This window comes from Orcinus orca, chromosome 13, assembly GCF_937001465.1.
Source record: "Orcinus orca chromosome 13, mOrcOrc1.1, whole genome shotgun sequence".
Taxonomy (NCBI): Eukaryota; Metazoa; Chordata; class Mammalia; order Artiodactyla; family Delphinidae; genus Orcinus; species Orcinus orca.
The window spans coordinates 19538946-19558900 of record NC_064571.1 but is presented as its reverse complement, the minus strand read 5'-3'; the positions used below and the strand labels follow the sequence as shown (position 1 = coordinate 19558900).

At 40.8% G+C, this 19955-nt stretch overlaps 1 protein-coding gene and 1 long non-coding RNA gene across 4 annotated transcripts in view; both read left to right on the top strand.

The window, feature by feature from the left end:
* Positions 1–19955, top strand: part of CTNNA2 (catenin alpha 2) — a 1200774-nt gene that overhangs the window by 708247 nt on the left and 472572 nt on the right. The window lies entirely within an intron of this gene.
* Positions 3431–10464, top strand: LOC125960778 (uncharacterized). The gene is made up of 2 exons (XR_007470792.1): positions 3431–3954; positions 4223–10464. It is a non-coding gene; the product is annotated as an uncharacterized LOC125960778 (long non-coding RNA).

Below are 19955 nucleotides of genomic sequence, written 5' to 3'. Positions count from 1 at the left end.
TTTTTAAGACTTCCATTTTATTTATCTATAATATATCCCTTTGTGTAGCATTTTTAATAATTGATTTAAGCATCACTTAATTTACACATAGATTATTATATAATGTCTACTGGTATTGACATTTTACCAGTTTGAGTGTGTTATAGAAACTTTACCTCTCTTTATGTCCCTTAACTGCCCCCATTATCATGTAATTCTCTTCAATATTCCCTGTACATACATTTAGTGCCATATCAGACAGTATTATAATTTTTATTTCAACTATCAAACAAATGTAATTTAGAATACTCAGGAGGAGAAGAAAAGCCTATTGTATTTACCCATATTTTTGTTTACCATGTTTTTTTCTTCCTTCCTGATATTCTAAGATCTTTAACCCTTATTTTAGGGTAGATCTATTGAGGACAAACTCTCTTGCTTTGTCCTCCAGCTGAGCATGTCTTGATTTCTTCTTCATTCTTACAGGATTATTTTCACTAGGCATAGGATTCTAGTTGACAGCTCTGTTTTTAGCACGTGAAAAAACTTTTGACACTTTGTTCTGATCTCCATGGTTTCTGATGAGAAATCTGCTATTATTTGAATAGATTTTCCCTGTTGGTAAGGTTCCCTATTCCCCTGGCTGCTTTCAAGACTCTTTTCTTTTTCCTTCATTTTCAGAAGTATAATAATTGTGTGTCTTGGTGTGAATTCCTTTGTTATCTATCATGTTTGGGGCTTACTCAGCTTCTTGAACCTGTAGGTTTATATCTCTGGACAAATTTTGGAAGTTTTCAGCTATTATCTCTGAGTATGTTTTTAGCCCCAGCATCTTTCTCCTCAGACTCCAATGACACAAATATTAGATTTTTTAATAACCCCAAAGGTCCCTGAGCCTCTGTTAATTTTTATTTGGGGTGTCTATTTTTTCTTTGTTGTTTACTTTGGTTAATTCTATTTTTTCCTATCTTTTGGTTCACCTGTTCTTTCTTCTGTCCCCTCTATTCTGCTACTGAGTCCATTCACTGAGCATTTCATTTTGGTTACTGTATTTTTTTCAGTTCTAAAATTTGCATTTGCCTCTTCTTTATATTTTGTATTTCTTTGCTGAGACTAGTATCTCTTTGATAAGGTGCTCTCTCTCTCTCTCTCTCTCTCTCTTTCTTTTGAGTGTATTTATAATTGCTTTTTGAGACATTTTTATCAAGGTTGCTTTAAAAACTTTGTCAGGTAATTCTAACATTTCTTTCATCTCTTTGTTGCCATCTGTTCATGGTCTTGTTCATTTACTTTGATATCTTCCTGGTTCTTGGTGTGAGTGATTTTCTATTGACGCCCGGACATTATTATTTTTTAATTATATTATGAGACTCTAGATCTTGCTTTAACTTTCTGTTTTAGCTGGCCTTTTCTGACACCACTCCAGGAGGGGAAATGGGGGTGCCAATTGTTACTGCCAGGTGGGAACAGAAGTTCAGATTTTCCCCTCAGCCTCTATGGATACCCAAGTGGGGAAGACTCCCCATTACCACTGAGTAGGCTTGGGGATTCTGGCTCCGCATGTGTTCTGCACTGATACTTCAGTGGGGATGGCCTCATTACCTCTAAGTAATGGGAAAGACCTGACTCCTCACAGCCTCTCTGCACCACCTCAGTGGAGAGGATGAGGGCACCTCACTATTGCCAGGTAGAGTGATAGGTCCAAACTCCCCATGTATTCTCCGCTAAGACCAGTGGTGGTGGGATGGGGGGCAGGTCACGTTACTGTGTAGATCAGAGTCCTGACTTCCTACTTGGTCTTCTCTGATACCATCCTGTAACGGGTGTTGGGGAAGTCATTACAGCCTCATAAGGGTGTAAGTCTCAGCACTCCACTTGGCCTTTGCTGGCCTAGACAGGTCAGAGCCACAAATTTTTATACAGTGTTTGCCTGGAGTAAAGTGTTTTGTTCTGGTTTTTTGTCTACAATTTTCTATATTACTGGGCTTCCTACTTTCTGGTCTTTTGGCTAGAGAAGGTGAGCTTTGATTGGGACTTTTTTTTGTTTTGTCTATGCCATTGTTTTTTTTTCATTTTCCAGCTCCTTCAAGTCCAAGTCTAAGACATAAGACACAAGAAATCCAGGGATTTTACCACTGTATTTCTTCTGGTCCTGTAGGTCCTAGCCAGTCTGCCTTCTTTCTGACTTTCAGAGTCTTCTGTCATATATTTTGTATCTAATGACCATGGATTTTAGTGGGTTTTTGTTTGTTTGTTTTGTTTTGTTTTAGCAGGAGCAATAGGGAAAAGTATGAGCACTATATCCTCCTAGAAGCAGAAGTCTATTTCACACATTTTTATGTTAATAACTAAACATTTTAATCAAAATTTACATATAATTTTTCTTGTTATTAGGAGCCTGAAAATATAAAACATCTTACAGAGTGAAATAGTGGGAATTATGGTAATTGGAATAAACATTTAATGTTATTATTTGACAACAGGTTTTTAATTACATTTTTGATATAATCCATTAAATCTGAAAGGAATTATGTAAATTTTTTATCCATAGATTTCATCCGATATTGTAAAAAATATGAATACGTATGGTGGCCCTGTAAACATTCATTACATTTAAAAGAATACATATCACCCTAATGGTTTTGGTATTTCAGTCAGGGGACAAAGTAACCTTTGCAATGCCAAGCTGCATGCTTCAAGGAAATATGTGGAAGGCAGAAAAAGAAAGGGATGTATCTTGATTAGTTATTAATGGGAGCTTTGGAGACCCTGGAAAACAATATTTAGATTTATCCCTTTGGTGCATGGATGTCTTTCTATTATCAGGGCAAAGCAATAATGATATTTAGGTTGGCTAAAGAGTGTGCGATTCTTTGTAACATGGAAGGACTATTGTGCAGAGATACATATTCTTAGGCTAATCAATTTTGAGAAAGGGTGACTATGAATGGTGAGAATATGGAATTCATTTTCCTTATAATTATCCTTGACTGTGGACCAAAGGGGTATACATATCCATGTTTGAAAGTCATTGCTCTAAACAAAGTTTGCTTAGGTAAAAATATCTCTCTAGACCTTCAGCCTAGAGGATAGCTAAAGGTAGATATCTTTTTCTGACCATGTTTAGGTGGTTTGAATGTATGGAGGGGATGAGAACTGATGATCTAGAACACTTCTGATACAGTGTGTCCCCACAAACCAAATTTTCTCCTCCCTTTGTGGATAGAAGTATAGGGGTCCCAAGGAAGGGCCTTAGAATCAGGCAAGAGAGACCCTGCCCTGGGGCATGTGAGACGCTTGCTCTGGCCCTCCTCTGGCTATGCCCTTCTCTATGAGATAAAGAATCCATGGAGTGAGATCATCTGGTCTTTGGGGGCCCATTCTGCACCACACTCTAGGTACCAAGACTTTTGAATTGACTGTCCAAATGGCTCCAAGCCTGCTTCTGGGGTCTCTTGCCCGGGGCCAGACAAGCAGCAGTGCTGTGTCCCCTCAGGGCTGCCCAAAATGCAGTCACTTGTGGAGAAGGGTAAGTGGCTGGGGCTAGGTGTCCACGGTCATGAGCACAAAGCCCCACATGATGGGCTGTGCTCTGAGACTTGGGGTAGAAAGAGAAGGGGACCAGTGGGTGAGGGACCAGGTCCCAGGCTAATTCTCCAGGTACTGCCAAGGATGGCATTTTGACAGGTCGAAGAAATTTCAAGTTAGAACCTAGCTTTCTCAGTTGTTATGGAGCTGCATTTGTTAAGAAAGGAGGATAGAGTATATCTTATTTAAGCTTGCTTGATTTATAACATTTAAATATTTTAAAATATGGTATTTGTGTTCCCTCGTTTATTCTTTTCAGAGCCCTGAAAATGTGAGGGTCTGGCCTGTGACCACCCCTGCTGTAGCCACGGGCCCAGGAGTCTATTCTGTGGGCCTATATCCTAGGGTTGGAAGATGCTGGCCTGAAGGATGCTTTCTGACTCTCTGGTACCTTCCTCCTGTTGCTCACAGGATCCCTGCCCAGATGAAGCTCAGCCCTGGATTCCTCTTTCTAGCTTCCTGGCAGCTTGGTTGTGAGCTGTCTCTGCTCTTGCATGGTGTCATACATGGTGGGGTAATACAGTACAGAATACATGGGTTTGGGGGACAGATAGATATAATTTCTCGTTCCTCATCTGCCACTTGACACTTGTGTGACTGACTTCAGGTGACATTACTGACCTTTCCAAACCTTGGCTTCTTCCTCTGTAAACAGAGTTAACAATACCTACCTGGCAAGGGATGGAGCAACTTAAATGAGGAAACAGGGGAATATGTGAAGACCGCTGGCACAGGGCCTAGAGGAGCAAGAACTCAGTAAATAACTGCTTCCCTTCCTCGAGTAAGGCTAATTCATTTAAAACTAACACTTCTCCTTTACTTCCCTCATTTATATTTTCAGGACTAAGTAATTGAATTATTTCCATTTTTCTTCTTGTGATGAATTTCCAACTCATCTCAGTTGTGTGTGTGTGTGTGTGTGTGTGTGTGTGTGTGTGTGTGTGTGAAGAGTGTGTCCTTCATACAGTATATCAAAATGACAACTAGCCTGCCATCAGGAGGCTGAACACTTTGAGTTTTTTATGACAAGAGACTGTTCATATTTCTCCTTTGCCAGCAACTCTTCTTCCCCACATATCAACACCCTGTCTAGTCTCCTGCAGTGAGTATGTGGAACAGATACATAGATGAGCTTGGTCACTGGGCCTGGAGGTACTCAGCTAGTGGCCCTCAGTAGATGCTGGAGAATTGAAGCAAGGTTGACTCCAGACTGTTGAGGTTAACCGTGCCCTATTACAACCTACTTTCAGTGTTTTACAGTGAGTCTGTAAGCTCCTGGTTCAGTACCCATTCCTCGGTGTATTAGGCCTGCATAGCAACTGTTTAGTAAATGCCTGTCAGATGGAAGCATGAGTAAGTGATAGAAAATGCAATTAGGGACTTCCCTGGTGGCACAGTGGTTAAGAATCCACCTGCCAATGCAGGGGACATGGGTTTGATCCCTGGTCTGGGGAGATCCCACATGCCGCAGAGCAACTAAGCCTGTGCACCACAACTACTGAGCCTGTACTCTAGAGCCACAACTACGGAGCCCATGAGCCACAACTACTGAGCCCACACACCACAACTACTGAAGCCTGTGCACTCTAGGGCCCACGTGCCACAACAACTGAAGCCTGTGTGCCTAGAGCCTGTGCTCTGCAACAAGAGACACCACTGCAATGAGAAGCCCGCGCACTGCAACGAAGAGTAGCCCCCGCTCGCCACAACTAGAGAAAGCCCACGTGCAGCAACAAAGACCCAATGTAGCCAAAATAAATAAATAAATAAAATTCTTTAAAAATTTAAAAAAAAAAAAGAAAAGAAAAAAGAAAATGCAGCTAGGAGTTGAAGCCCTGTGCTTGCTGTGGGCCCATTTTACCTTCAGTAGTAGGCAAGCCACATATGTGTTTGTTGCCTATTTGAATAAACTATAAGAATAAATGAAATGAATGAACACTGAATGGATGGTGGAGAAATGTCTATGAGCAGATAGAGGGCTGCACTGAGGCAGCATCTGTGTTGAACTGCTCCACACACTGAAAGGCTTGAAGCTTCCTGTCCATCCATTTCTCTTTCTCTAAAATAGGCCCATGGTATCTGCCCAAACAGGGAAAAGTATTTAATAAGACGAGGTGCTCTAGCTGAGTGCTGTAAATTCTTGGGGATTGCTCTTAATATTTGTCAGTCAATATAACTGATTAACAGAAGACTTAGCTGTGCATATATTAGTTCTTAAAAGGAGATATAGTTTTCTTATTATTTGAAATTCTTCTTAGCCACCCAACTCTTGCGTTTGCTTCGTCTCTGTTTTGTGTTCACCTGTACATAGATACGGATGGACTAATACTGGCTCTAAACGAGGACGAGGGCCTGTCTCAGTTCAGGCACCATAGTGTCTAAGGCCCACACTGTGACTGGAAGTTGCCCTGCAGCCCTGGCTGGCTAAAGATGAAGCTGCTGAAGTTCTGGCAGTGGCATGGGCACAGACACATCTCTGCCACTCCTATGAACCTCAAATAAAGCCGAATGGAGCTAGCAAGCCATGGCTTAGAATTAGAGAGCAGATTTCTATAAAATCAAATCATCAGTGGAAAGCTTGCTGCAGACTGTGTATTATTTAGGACACATGTCAAGATGCTGAACAGAGAAGCCCCAAAACATGTGACAACACAAGCTAGGTCAGCAATCCTGGGCAGGGAGACATTTATGCTCCAGGGACCCAGGTTAGCAGGTGTGATACGCCTTCCTGCATATGGCTTCCATCGTGAGTCCAACCTCTTCTGCTCTTGTTGCCATTTCCTGGCTGTGGGAATGGGGCAAAAGGAAGTTCATGGCAAGTTCTGTCTGTAAGGACATGACCCTGAAATTCTGTACATAACCACTGCCCCAAACTTTGTCCATGGCTACATGTGCAGAGGATGTTGGGAAACATAATCTCCAGCTAGGAGAACTTATGCCCTGGTAAGATTCCTAAAAAGGAAAAAAGGGAGTATGGCTAGCAGGAGACAATTGAGCATCTCTGCTAGAGGGTGGGAGGCAGATGTGTTCAATTTTGCAAATTTTTTGTGTATTCTAGTAGAACACTTTAATTACAAATAGTGAAAGAAAGAAAAGAGGAGGCATTGTGAGAGTCCACGTAAAGCAGCAAGAGAGAAACCATAGAAGCCAAAAGGCAACTGTAGCAGGATTGGAACCCACAAGGTTGTGACAGAAGGTACTTCCATGTCTAATGCTCCTCAAGGGGCCCCTGTATTTAGAGTTTGCAGATCTTTCACCACTTGTACTGAAGTGACTTGGCTACATCTGTATGTGTGTTTTTTTCGGCCCCAACTATTCAGCTGGCTATTCCTCTTAATTTACGCTCATAGATGAACTCTCTTGGGCCTCACCCTTACTTTAAACAATTGCAATTTCTTTCTCCACTTTTAACTAGAAACTTCTTTCATTGTTCTGAGTCAGGTCATACAGGTTCTGAGTCACTGGTCACACTATGGGGTTAGTCTCTTTAGCTGGTACTATAGAAAGAGTAAGTGTCCCTAGGAAAAGGAGGGGGTGGCAGGTATAGTGGCATCTCTTATACACTAGCTCCCTGCTACTCAGAATGTGACCCAAAGACCAACAGCATCAGCATCAGCATCGCCTGGGAGGTTTTTAGAAATTCAGAATCTCAGGCCACACCTCGAACCCACCGTATTAGTTTCCTAGGTATTGTACTTTGCCTTCGCATAACACCACAAACTGGGCAGCTTAAACAACAGAAATGGTCTCACAGTTTTAGAGGCTACAAGTTTGAGATCAAGATGTTAGCAGAGTTGGTTTCTTTTGTCATCTTTGAGGTAGAATCTGTGGCATGCTTTTCTCCTAGCCTCTGGTGCTTTGCTGGCCATCTTTGGAATTCCTTGGCTTGTATATGCATTACCCTGATCTCTGCTTTGATGTTTACATGGCATTCTGCCTGTGTTCAGGTGTCTCTTCATGTGGCATTGTTTTTTAAGGACACTAGTCATACTGATACAGGAGCCTAAACCCTACTCCAGTAAAACTTCATCTTAACTAATTACATCAGCAATGACCCTATTTCCACATGAGGTCACAGTCTGAGGCACTGAGGGTTAAAACTTCAACTTGAATTTAGTGGGGGCACACAAAACCACTGAATCAGAATCTCAAGCAAGTAATTTGTATGCATATTAAAATTTGAGAGGAAGTGCCCTAAAGTTCTCCAAACACTGATGTGCGACCAACACACTTACTACTACCCCAAGTGTATAATGGAAGTCACCCTAAACTTGGACTCCTGGATTCTGGCTCTACCTCAGCCATTTTACTTTTAGCGCACAGCCATGCATCAGGCCCGTGTTCACCACTCAGTAGACATTTATTGAATTAGTGATAAAACTGGGCCAAAGGGTTTTCATGTTTCAAGTGAATATACCCACTTCACGAGAATATTGTAAAGATTATATGGCTTATCAGATATATTTTTTGAATTTGAATGAGTAGCTGTATTAGTCACAGTCCAGTTGGGAGACAAAAACATAGCTCATTTGAACACAGAAAGTTTAATGTGATGAGTTATTATCTGTAAGAGGGGAGTAACTACAAAGGCATAAAGAGAACTCTAAAGAAGCCTTTGGGGGTGAGAGAGTATGTAGGGAAGGAACAAACACAGAAAGAGAGGATTTCTCCCCAAGGTTTGGATTCAGATTTCATTGGAGAAGGTGTGGTTACCCCCACTGGATGGCAGAGAAATTTTATGGATTGCCCTGGGCCAGAGCTGGTCCACAGTCATAGGGCAGAAAATACGCTCCCAAGATACAGGCTGGTGGATAATGACGGGTGGAAACCAGGAGTCGAGGTGCTGGGAGCCAGTTGCCAGTGGTTTCTGCATCAGGAGGGCTGCAGTAAGGTGATTGCTGGACCGGGGCCAGTCCTGAGCTCACCAGCGGAATGTATGCACCACTGGATGCCCTGCAGTGGGAAGGTGCAAAAAGAAAAGAAACAGAAGCAAAAAGAGAAACAAAACCACAACAGAACCAGGGAGAAAAGACCCTTCCTTCTGCAATGTCCCTCCAGTGCCCTCTACTGACATAACTTAACATTTGCCTATTGCAAAGGAGAAATGCTAAAGGGCCCCTCTCACTAGAGCACAGCAGCTAGTGAAGGATGGATTTTGCAGCTGCAAGGCAATAGCTGGCACATGCACTATGCAACTAGAAAGTTTTAATTTTTTCCTCAGTACTAAAGCCAAATATGGTTTCAGAGAAGGGAAATAAAGAATGTGGAACTATTAATGCCTTATCAAATACTTAAGGAATTTAGTCTCCCCAGCATTTCTCTAATTCCCACATATACACTGATTTTTCCACCAGATTACCTTATGTGATTTTTTTAGAAGGGGTGGGGGCATTAATTTTGAAGAGAGACATTAACAAAATTGTTAACTGAGCAAATCTTGATGATGGTGCCCTTGTGTCCATACCCTTGTGATGCGATGCCCAAAGAATTCCTAGGGACTCATGCTGTTTCTCGTTATTTGGGACCCCTTCCTCTGAGCTGTCTTCCATTGGCTGTTCTTCCTGGGCTCTGGGCGATTTTGCTCTAGCTGAGCTCATCTATATAATCCTAGGCTATCCCATCATTGCCCTGTAATTGCCAGCTCTGTGCAAGCAAATAACTTACAAACACATCCCTCTGGCCAGGCTGCTCTTCTGAGCTCCCATACGAAAGTCACTGCTTCTGATCTTGAATGTCTCAAAGGCACTCCACACTAACCATATCCAAACCAAATTCATTCATCTTAGCACACTTGCCCCTAGTTTACTCCACCTTTGTGCTCTCTGTCTCTCTCCATCTCTGTCTGTCTCTGTCTCTCGCTCTCTTTCTCTCTCTCTCCCTCCCTCCCTCCTCCTTTCTCTCTCTCTCCCTCCCCTCTCTCTCAAAGAATGGCAACTTGTGTTTACAATATTTTTCTCTCTTACCTTCTATGTCATTTGTACTACCCAGTCCCTGGATCATATTCCCTACAAACTTCTTAAATGTTTTTAGTTCTCTTTATCTATATCAGCACCAACCAAATGCAAGTTACATCATATATGATGTGGATCACAGCGATAGCCTCCCAACTACTCTATTAGCAGCCACTCTGGCCTATTTCCTAATGTGCATCTGACTATGTCACACATCCTCCCCCTGCATTCATCCTCACCACTTCAAATGTGTCGCTGGCTTCCCCTTGTGTCGAGGATAAAGATGAAACCCCTTAACATGACTTTCAGAGTCCTTGCATGGCCCACCTCCTCTCTGCCTCTCAAGCCTGAATTCATCTCTAGCTTTCCCTTGTCCTCTCTGCAATGGCTGTGCTGGCTTTTTTCCAGGTCTCAACCTACTATTCAGGCAGTGAGGCCTTTGAGCATGCTGTTCCCTGTGTCTGGAATGCTCTTTGGATCTCATCTCAACCATTCCCTGGTCACTGTATCAGTAGTTCAAATGCCCCATGATCAGCTCCCCCCACTGGAAGCTACTGCTACCTGACAGCAATCTTCAGAATTAAATGCTATATTTATTAATTTGATTATTTGATTGACAATGCCTATTTATTTCTCTACTGGAAGATCTACTTGGGCAAGCTACACATTAGTTTTTTCTCACTATTATATACTCAGTGCCTCACCCTGTGCCTTTCATTTAGGCAAATTAATGAATCTTTAATATTGAAATTCATGTGCTAAAAATTTGTGTTGAAATTCACTCTTTCACTCACTCATTCATTCCTTCAACAGATATTTATGGAGCAACTACATAAGCCTGTCCCTCAGTTAGGGATTGTGCTCAGATCTGGACAAAATAGAAAGGATCCCTACTTTCAATGGTGTGATCATTCTCATCCAAAAGGACAAAAAAAAAAAAAACAAACCTTATAAACGCATACATGAGAATATAGTGGATCACAATTAGTTTAATCAAGAAAGTAAAATCGTGGGGCTTCCCTGGTGGCGCAGTGGTTGAGAGTCCGCCTGCCGATGCAGGGGACACGGGTTCGTGCCCCGGTCCGGGAAGATCCCACATGCCGTGGAGCGGCTGGGCCCGTGAGCCATGGCCGCTGAGCCTGCACGTCCGGAGCCTGTGCTCCGCAACGGGAGAGGCCACAACAGTGAGAGGCCCGCATACTGCAAAAAAAAAAAAAAAGTCCTAATATGGGAAGGGGTTTAGTGTGTTGGGGCAAGTGAGAAAAATATGTGTCACTACTCCTAGGATTAACATGGGCAAGACTTTGACCCAAAGGCATTATGCCTTAGAATCATAAGTGTGAGATTAGAGGGTGCCACAGAAAATCCTATTTCTCAAAGGGGGAAACATTGGAACTTTGTTGGGACAGTTTGTTAAACAGGTCTGTTATCACACTGCAAACTTTATCATTCCTGATTTCACCGCTGCTCCCTCTCCTAACTCCAGGGGGCACCTTTACATAGACTACAACCTGAATGGTGTTCCAGGCCTTGGGCAGGTCAAGGACCTGCCTGCTTCCCACTACTGAATGCCAGTCGATACTCAGACATTCTTCCTCCAGAAATGCCAACACCCTCTCCTCCTTACACACATGCATACTTTTCCACATGTCAATAATGAGTAGTATTGATCTTGATTAACGAGACTGGAACTTTCTCATTTTACAGATGTGGAAACTGAGGCCCAAAAAAGAGAAGCAACTAAGTGGCAGAACAGTCTTTCCTGACTCTTTCCTAGTCATAGTAGTTTTTGGCATATGAAAAGCAAAACCACCAAAACCACAAAAATACTGTATAAAAAAAAAAAAATTCTTCCCCTAATTCTCCTCTTTGATAAATTCAGATATCTATGGATGACCTTTTCTTTTAATGGTCCTTATCTGTACTTTGAAGGAAGGTAAACTTGAAAGCCAACCTTCTGTTCCCTGCAGCTTCAGACAACTAAGCTTAATTTAATGCAATAAACATTCATCAGTTGCTCACTGCAGCCTGATGCTGTTGGTAGTATTTAATCTTCCAAAACTCATTGTATATTATCATTCAGATACAAAATAACTTATGGCTCTAACTCCCTACGTATTTGCAAGAGTAAATCATTTGATATTTATAAGAGGATGTGATTGTTGTTTAATTTGTTTTTACTTTGCTTAGCTTTTTAAACATCAATACAATTTCATATTTGCTTTAGATTAAATTTGCAATGAAAAAATAAGAGTTGAAAGTGTGTGCTATGTGTGTGTATGTGTGTAAAAGTATTGCATGGAATATCTTTGGGAAGATCTTATCATGGCAAATCATCAATTTGTGAGCTTGTGCCTTGTTTTTTGGAACAACCAAAAATCATTCATAGCAAATTACGTTGAATGAGATGGATAAGAAAACTGAATTTTACTGTTTGAGCATTTAATAATAATAATATCTACAAAAAACTTATTTTAGAAAAGTAATCCAAAAGGAGATATGTGTAAAACATTGACTGGTGACAACTTCATGACGAAAGCATAGAGTTGTTCAGTGTGATTTCTTTGAAGACCATGCTCATCTGCTTTTATCTGTATATTTGTGAGGAAATCAGCCTCATTAATTTTAGCATGTCATTGACAGACAGATGCATATTTCTTTTTGTTTATATATTTATATATTCATTAAGTGTGATAAAGAGGTAATGATGATGATACTAACATTTAAACATTAGGTGCCATCACAGTGCTCAGTGTTTCATAGTTTTTCAACTTACTTTTTAATCCCGGGGAGACCATATGATATGGAATCATAGTTTCATGTGGCAGAGTGGTTTCAATGATTTGCAAGGCTTGCTTGAATCAGGGACTTGTTAGATAGAAGAGCAGTCTTAATGAAATGTAATTTTAATACTCTGAGTTTCAAGACTGAAAATGATCTGCAAGTGTGTGGACAAGAAGTCTTTTGAGGACCTGCCTTAATGGATAGATTTTAGTTTGAAATGAACATCCCCACGGATTGAGGTATATTTAAAGTACTTGAAAAAGCTTTGCCTATCTTTTCCATACTTTAGTTTTGTATTGTAAGTTCTTTCTCATTGACAGTGGAGAGGTGAATCTCAGCTCAGTCATTTTAATTTAGTGACAATTGAGTTCATATACTTTAAAGCCTTATGCAAATTTTTCTCTGTTGGATTTAGGAAAATCTGTTTTCCAGTGATTTCCTTTATCTCATACATTTAAAAGATACGTAAGAAATAACCTTAAAAATCCCATCAGCACTTTCCAAAGTGTTTCCCATAGAGTAGTTCTATATGCTATTGTATTAGTATTGCTAATTGCTGTGTAACAAATTATCCCAACAAATCAGTTGTTTGAAACAACAATGTTTATTATCTCAAAGTTTCTGTGAGTCAGGAATCCAAGTATGGCTTAGCTGGATTCAGTGGCTCAAGTCTCACAAGGCTGCAATCAAGGTGTTAGCTGGGGCTACAGTCATCTTAAGGCTTGACTTGGGGAGAACCCATTTTTGAGTTCATTCATGTGATTGTTGGCAGGATTTAGTTATTTGCTGGCTGCTGGCCAGAGGTTGCCCTCAGTTCCTTGTCAAATGGGCTGCTCCGTAGATACATGGCTTCAACAGACTGGGGAAGTCAGTAAGCAAGGGAGGGGGTGCTAAGGAGATGGAAGTCACGGTATTTTTGTTGTAAAGTATTTTTTATTAGAAAACCATTTCCTCCAATGGAGAAAAAAATGACTGAATAATATTAATTGAAAAGTTGGTTACTGAGACATTGATACAAAATGTCAATTTTGTCAAATATACCCTTTTTGTACAGCTGGGTCTACTTTAATTCTTTTTTTCTAAACCTTTTGACTCCCTTCACCTATTTCTCCCACCCCCAACCCTCACTTCCAGAAACCACTAATCTGTTCTCTGTATCTATGAGTTTAGTAATTTATAACCTAATCTTGGAAGTGATACTCCATCACCTTTGCCATATTCTATGCATTAGGAGCTAATCACTGGGGCCAGCTCACATTCAAGGGGAGAGACTACCCAAGTGCATGAAAATCAGGGAGTGGGGTCACTGAGAGACGTTCCAGAAGCTCACTATCACAGGGAGTAATGTTATGAGAGTTTGAAGATCAAAAAAGGTTGCAAAATTCTAGGGTTAGAGCACGTTTTCCACAGGACCTTTTAGTCTTGAGCATGTTAATTGCATCGTGAATCTCCAAGTGGGAAGGGAAGGGGGAAAGGAATATGGTCGTAGTGATTCTCAATCCTGTTTGTCCACTTAATCCTTTTTGTTAAAGAGCGACTTATCAAACCGTCATTCCTGAGAACGGTTGGAGAACTGCTGCCCCACACCTTCACTTGACACGTGATGTTACCGAGAACTGGAGAGTTGCCTGGCCATTGGCGGCAGAACACGGGGTCACTGCAGGTCTCCTGAAGCTCTGGTTTATTTAAAGCCATCACTGTGATGACTTCTGTTGGTTCATCTTCTGCATCAGCTGCTGGGAGCATAAGCTTGTATAAGTGAAACATACTGTATGACTTGATGTTGAGCCCATTTACAAGAGCTGTTGTGAGCCAGCCGTCATGTATATCAGCCCCAGCTGGTGCTCTCCCCTCAGCCTCTGTGGATGGCAGAAGCCAGGCTGCAGCTGATTCTGCCACTTATATCCCTAGCCCCCCACCCCCATCCTTGTAGGAGTTGAATAGTCACCAGTACAGTCAGTCCCCTACATATAAACAAGTTCCATTCCAAGAGCACGTTTGTAAACCCAGTTTGTTCATAAGTCCAACAAAGTTAGCCTAGGTATCCAACTAACATAATCAGCTATATAGTACTGTACTGTAATAGGTTTATAATACTTTCACACCAATAATACATAAAAAACAAACACAAAAAATAAAGGAAACATTTTTTTAGCTTACAGTACAGTACCTTGGAAAGTACACTAGTACAGTACAACAGCTGGTATACAGGGGCACGTTCACATCTTTGAAAGTTCGCTACTTGAAAGTTCGTATGTAGGGGACTTACTGTACCCACTTTACTCTAGAATGAAAGATGTAGACCCTTCACACTTCACTTAGACTGTCAACTGCTGCTGGAAACATCTTGACTCAACGTTTTTACTTTTTGCCCATGTCCCTCCTTTAAACCTGCATCTTATGCTGTGTTGCAACAGTTCACGTACAGAAGAATTACATTACCATTTAATTTCTTGTTTGGACCTTTAATAGCCTGTGTACTCTGTTCTTCTCAGAGACCTGGACATCATGTGTGTCCGCAGACCCCTCTCCAGTGCTGTAGAATGCTGTGTTTCAGTGCATCTTTCTAAACGGGTTCTGGTGATTCGGCTGAGTGGAATGTCATGGGGGTGGGGGTGGGGGTGGGGCATAAGTGTAGTTATTGTTGGGTTACAGTTACATATCTGAACACATTAAGAATGTTCTTTTGTATTTCGGCCTGAAAATTATTCACTTTCTCATTTTCTGCCACTTGTGAAATGTATTTTGCCTGTTCCCTGAAGGTGGGGACGGAGGGGGTAGGAGGGAATATTTAGACATTTCATAATTTTTGTTGCTTGGCCTGCTTCTTTGTAGTCCTTGTAATTCACAGTACAATTAGGTTAAATCTTGTTGTGTGCATATGTGTGTGTGTTTTGTCTAGCCAACATTTCTGTGTTTCTGTCCTCCTCATGGCTCCTGCAGCTCCTCAACATGACATAGTGTGAGCGCAGGTCTCAGAAGTCACCAGAAGTCTAGAAAAGAATGGTTCTGGGTGGAATACTGCTTTAGGACCAGTCTTTGGGTGGTTGCTGCATCTAGAACTTTAGCTAGATATGGTATTAGAAACTGTAGTGAATTACGGTGCTTGCTCCTGATGCTTTTGAACATTCTTGATTCAAATAAGGAATTTATTATTTAAAGGTGAGCTGATGTTTCCATGTGCTCAGATTGATTCATGGCCCATTTAACAATTGGTATTGTAGTCCACATATTTCTATGTATATATGTATATATATATATACATATACATCAAATGGCTGAATACATTAGAGAAAGAGAAAGTTATAATAAAAATGCCGGATCACTGACAGCAAACAGTATGCCTAGAACTTCAGCATTATCAGAATGTTGATAGCATTACATCTGTTGTGTCTGAAAAGTGCCAGGATAGGGTGCTAATTTATAATGTAGGAGGAGGAGGTGAAGAAAGATAAGGCAATGAAAAATAGTACACAGTAGAAGATAGTCGACTAAATAGTAATTTGTTAAGTTTTATTCACACCATATAACAAAGTGCTGTCACAGACTTCTGGTTTGGTTTATAAATCAGCTATATATGTTGCTCATCTATACTTCATGTGGACTTCTTTAAATAGGGCCTTTCCCTTTTGTCTTACACAAAACACTTTTGTGTTTCTAAGTGTTATGTGGTCTGGTCCAAGGATCTGAGTGAAGTAATGGAATAAAAGAAGGGTTCTGGCTACCAATGAACCTTTCAAGGCAAACAGCAGGACACCAGGCAGAAAAGTACAGGGAAAGACAGCATCGTGAAGGAAGAACAGAGAGAAAGAGGCAGATGGTAGGGAATGGTAGAGAAAATGATTCTTACAGTTATCACAGATGCGTCTCAGTTTTTAAAACCTTAAATGCCTACATCTTTGAGAAGTTTAAACATTCAAATTAAAAAAGCCTTTTCTTTTTCCTTTGTTTTCATCCCTTTTCCCCAACTTCCGACCCTACTACCAATATGTTTTTCTTTCTCCCCTAAATTTTTGTTGACAATTTAGAGTGTACGATTAAGACCACTAGGGTGGACAGAGTATGCTGTCAAGACAAAAAAGCAACAAAAGTTTGCAGGATGTCTAAATGTAGCCTTAAGGACAAAGAGAATTTGTACCTGCCTATGTGGAATGCTTTCAAAATCCTGAGAAGGGCCCCTGTTCCTGCCCTAATCTTCCTCTGTCATTAGGTATTCTTTGAAAAAAAAAATTTGGAAGTTCATCTCTTACCCCAAGGCTTTGATCCATGATAAAATGAAATTGCATAGTTGAAGCTGGTAACAGTCACTCATATGCTTATAATCTAGTGGGAATATTTTAGGTCCTTTTCTGAGTCTGAATATGTTGATGTGGAAATCCTTGCAAGGGAGAAAAGTTGCAAAATAAGAAGTGAGTAAAGAAAACACCTCTGCTAACTGCCTGACCATGTTCTAAGACCCTGAACACTTTCCCTAGTTGCTTTCAGCCAGCAGTTCTGTATTAGTTTTCTATTGCTGCTGTAACAAATTACCACAAATGTAGTGACTTCAAACAACACAAATTTATTATCATACATTTCTGGAGGTCAGAAGTCCAAAGTGAGTCTTAAGGGGCTAAAATAAAGGTGTTGATAGGGCTGCATTCCTTCTGGAGTCTCCAATTTTTGGAGAATTTGGAGAATTCTGGAGAATCCAATTTTTTGCCTTTTCCAGCTCATGAGACCACCCACATTCCTTGGCTCATGGCCCCTCTCTCCATCTTCAAAGCCAAGATGGGGCCAAATCCTTCTCACTCTGCCATCTCTCTTATTCTCTGCAGCTGGGAAAGATACTGTGCTTTTAAGGACTCATGTGATTTAGGTTGAGCCCACCTAGATAGTTCAGGAAATGTCCTAATCTTATGACCTTTAATTTAATCACATTTGTAAGACCTTTTTGCCATGTAAGATGTAACACATTCACAAACCTGAGTCAAATCGTTGATTCTTTCCTGATGCTTATAAAATCTTGTTATCCCACCCTTCCGCCTTTCACAAGACCCTTAGATTTTCCACAGCAATCGTCAAGGCTTGTCCTCCAGGGGGCAGTAGAATGTTAGAGTCCCAAGACATTCAGCCCCAAATTGTCCCTGTCTCTTTTTCATCAAGAAGCAATCTGGGACACAGAGAAGGAAAATAAATTAGCAAAGATGATGCAAACCTAGATCTACAGACTCCCAGGCCCATGCCTGGGCCCATGTGGTGTAGTTCTGCCACACAGTACCAAACTGGAAGTGACACAACGTGGACCTCAACCATTAAATAAATCTTCACTCGTAGGCAAATTTTCCAGATAGAAGTGTAATGTCAAATAGCCAGGGAGCATTTGTACTGCAAGAACTAAATAAGAAGGCTTTTTCTCTTTTAAATTAATCCTTAATTAATCAGAAGATGTTGTAATAGGAATATGCCTTCATGCAAAGCATATAGTTAAGACTTTGAGGTCAGAGGAGTCATGAATGAGGAAATCCATGGGAAAAATCTCATGACTAATGCTTTTAAGGTCTGGCCATAGAGATTCAGTTTTCCCATACCTCGTTAGTTTAACTGGTGAAGTCAGTGACAAAAGGTAGTATCCAGGGTACCATGGATTCGGGCCTAAGTACAGCCTCATGGAAATCACTGTATTTGATTATCTTGTGAAGTCTCTTTCTCTAGAATGCTGTCTTTTATGGTCCCTTAATTTCCAAATTATAAGAACTACTTTTGCAGCAGTCATGTGCATCTCTGAGAAATCTGGTTCTTCAGTTGTTGTCATTGATTGTTCTTTCCTATATGCACTGACCAGGGAGGAGACAGAAAAAAAACAACCCATTTTCATGACCTGAAATACAAATTGTTCCAACCCATTTAATAAGGGCTACAAAAGTTTCAGTATATTGATTGCTAAACATTAAAATGCACAGTGGCCTCAAAACTTTTCTATAGTGAAACAGTGTTTTTCATAGACAGAGTTTACGCCATTCAAAATGTTAAATCAGATAGTGTTTTCCTAGATGGCCAAGGCAGGCCAGGAGCACTATTGTGCTTAAAGTGTAGAGACAAAGTTATAAAAGAGAAAGCTAGGAGATAGGCAACTAGTTTAGGAAAAAATAAGATTGATAAAATTTTACTGACATTTCATATCAAGATTCCAACAAATCCCAGCATCACTTAGATTCTCTCCGCCTTATTGGCTAAATTTCTGGATTTAGTAGCTGTCATTCCACCAACAAGCATTTATTCAGTACTTACTATGTGACAGAAATGGTGCTAAGGACAGGCGAGATATGGTCCTTGTAAGACCTATTAATGGACTGAATTCCATTTGAAAAAGGAAGTGAGTTGCACATCGACCCATTCAGTTGCCCTTCTTCGACCCTCCTTCACCTTTTCCTTCACTCCTCATTGGTTTCAAATAGGAAAACAACTAATTCTAGTATATTCTCAGCCTCAGACACATTCTTTTGATTCATCTTAGAGTTGAGACTGGGGCCCTAAGGACTATTTGAAGAATCTTAGAAATATCAAGAGTAACAAAAATGTTCTTTTAGAGCTAAAAATGTCTTACCAAATACCTCTATTTGCGGGAGGAATGTATTTCGCCATTCCAATGTACAATATGGTGACTAGATGACACTCTGATTAGTGTATTTCAACCACAAACAATACCTTGTTTATTTTCTTGACAACAACTCAGAGTTTAGAGTGTGGTTAAATATAACCAAACATGGACATCTTTTACAGGGCTAGGCATGAAGTCGTGGCACAAGGAAAACATGATTAATTGCCTAGTCAGGAACCCATCTAGAAAGTAGAACTATTCAGAGCATTAGGACCCAGTGAAATTCTCTACCCTAATTCGGCCTGATTAATGAATCTTCCCTAAATTTATACATTGAAAATATCGATTTCTCATCCTCAGAAGGAATTTCTATTTCCAGCAATTGTGAATATTTGTGGAATCATGGAATTTCAAAAGCTACCTTGGAGGTAATCTGGTCTGTCTCATTTTCACACAGATGAGGAGGTTTCCTCATTTTACAGATAAGTATCAGAAATTTTAAATGTCTATCAAAGGTCATAAGACTAAATACGGATGAGATTGGAGTTAAAAACTAGAAGTCCTTTCTTCAAGGTGGTTTTCACTGTAGCACGAGCCTTACATTAACCAAAGCCACCTTATTATCCTCTGCAAAGGGGACCCTGTTGCCAAATGATCATCATGATTTAACTACTTTCTGTTTTTCTTTCTTCTTCTTGTCTTCCTTTTGTTATATACTTATTTCTCTTCTGTTTCATTAGTGAGAAGAGTAGACAGGAATTTAAAATTGGCTTATAGGGCTTCCCTGGTGGCGCAGTGGTTGAGAGTCCGCCTGCCGATGCAGGGAACACTGGTTCATGCCCCAGTCCGGGAGGATCCCACATGCCGCGGAGCGGCTGGGCCCGTGAGCCATGGCCGCTGGCCCTGCGCATCCGGAGTCTGTGCTCCGCAATGGGAGAGGCCACAACAGTGAGAGGCCCATGTACCGAAAAAAAAAAAAAATTGGCTTATATATAGAACTTTTCTAAGAGTCCATCTCTTACTTGTTACTCTCAGAGAAAATAAGTGGACAGCCACAGTACTAGTAAGTATAA